Source organism: Malus domestica, chromosome 04, assembly GCF_042453785.1.
Source record: "Malus domestica chromosome 04, GDT2T_hap1".
NCBI classification, from domain to species: Eukaryota; Viridiplantae; Streptophyta; class Magnoliopsida; order Rosales; family Rosaceae; genus Malus; species Malus domestica.
The window spans coordinates 31,674,734-31,676,874 of record NC_091664.1 but is presented as its reverse complement, the minus strand read 5'-3'; the positions used below and the strand labels follow the sequence as shown (position 1 = coordinate 31,676,874).

At 47.3% G+C, this 2,141-nt stretch overlaps 1 pseudogene; it reads right to left on the bottom strand.

The window, feature by feature from the left end:
- Positions 1-821: 821 nt before the first annotated feature.
- Positions 822-1,343, bottom strand: LOC139195378 (pyruvate decarboxylase 4-like; annotated as a pseudogene).
- Positions 1,344-2,141: the final 798 nt, after the last annotated feature.

Here is a 2,141-nt window from a genome sequence, read left to right as displayed (position 1 = left end):
GGAGTGTTTATTCCTTGCGTTTGTTGTCTACTTTTACTTTTCTCTTTTTACTTTTGCTTTCTCTTTTTTCTCTTTTCCATAGCACTGCAGGTTTACAGCATGGGTGAGCCGCACAAATGCCATCCCACATCCGCCATGAGATATGTAAATCAACACTCATCTTGGGCACTCGGGCAACCCAAAAGTCCCAAACGTGTTTTCTTTTCTTCCCTCACAGTCTGCCTGAACTCCAAAAGTCTGCCCTCTAAGCTGTCCCACCACTTGTTCTCTTTAACGAAAACAAAGAAAATGAATAATTTTTAATGAATTTTGTGTGCTTATTCGTCCTCTGTCGATCAACTAGTGGTGCAGACTTTTGGAGTTTGGTGGATCTCAAACTCCATGCGACTCCAGCTCACTTGCCCAATCCCTGGACCCACTTTCACTTTCTTGGACTCTCTCTTTTTCTGTTGTCTGCACTTTCTCTTTTTCTGTTATTCGCTACCTTACAGAGGTGCAGAGGTTTCGTCGACGGTGATCTCGATAGCTTTAACGGTGGCCTGGGCAGCTTTCACGGTGGTCTCGGCAGCCTTGACGACATTGTCTTCGTCGAGATCGCGGGCCTAGTCGAATTTGTTTATGGCGGTGTGGGCTTTGTCAAGGAAGGGCTAGCTCTATAGCCAGCCATCTGACGGCTAGGGCTCCGAACACCACCACTTCTTGTTTCGCTCCCGACGCTTTTCCCATCGTCGGTTTCTTTTTCTTCTGTTGAAAAAGTTTGATGGATTTGAAATATTCGTGGCGTTGATCTCTCGGGTCTCGTTGCGGGTGCCTGATCCCTGTCAAGTGGCAGTCTGGAAGCATCTGAGTTCTTGGCTGAAATCCGGTAAGCTAATGGTGTGGTGAAGAATTCTGTTAGTGCCATAATCATTTCTGTTAGGCCCTCCAATAACACACATAACAGGAAGGTTCTCACTGTAAGCTTCAACAATGGCATTGAGAACACTAAGCCCACCCACGATAAACGTGACAACGCACGCCTCCACGCCACGGGCCCGGGCGTACCCATCAGCGGGGTACCCGGCATTGAGCTCATTGCAGCAGCCGATGTTAGTGAGCCCCGATTCAGCAATGAGATGGTCTAGTAGGGTTAGGTTAAAATCCCCGGGGATAGAGAACACGTCCCCCACTCCAATCTCCACCAGGCGGCGCGCTAAATGGAGACCCATAGTGGAGCCAACCGAGGTGATGGTAGATGGATGGTGGAAGGAGTCGTGGATGATGGTAGGACTGTTTTAGGGAGGGTAGCCGATGCAGTTGTTGGCAGGTTTTGACGAGTCTAGGGAGCCAATGCTGGTGGCCATGGCAAAAAGCTTTAAAACTTCATTTACAAAGCTCCGACTTCAAAAGCTTATATACAAAAGCTCCAGCTTCAAAGCTTCACTTTCAAAACTTCACTTACAAAGTTTCAGTGCATGGTATACAAAGACCGCCTCCGAACAACCGCCACTTCGGCCAATACATGGATTCAATTTGAAGTCTCCAGCCAACAGACTCTATTGACTGAAGACTTTGAGGACTACATTATGTACCATATATTGGGCTTCCGTAACTTGGCCTCGTGAAAAATACTTAGGGGACTTAGCCCATTATTTATGTACTGAGGAGCGAACCCTTATTCTATAAAAGGGATTCCCTTACTTTCATTAGAGAGCACCCATCACTTATGTATTAAGGAGCGAGCCCTTATTCTATAAAAGGGACTCCCTTACCTTCATTAGAGATAGACTCTTAGCCTATCACTTATGTATTGAAGAGCGAGCCCTTAGTCTATAAAAGGGACTCCATCACCATCATTAGAGAGCATCGCCGCCTGCTGAGCACCCGCTTTGCCGCGAGCATCACTCTTAGCCCATCACTTATGTATTGAGGAATGAGCCCTTATTCTATAAAAGAGACTCCCTCACCATCATTAGAGAGCATCGCCGCCCGCTGAGCAATCACCTCGCCGCGAGCATCAACTCTAGCCCATCATTTATATATTGAGGAGCGATCCCTTATTCTATAAAAAGGACTCCCTCACCTTCAACGCCACAAGCCGAGCTAACCAAGGCAACATAAGCCACAAGCCAAGCAGCCTCGCAACATGTGCTACTTCTAGT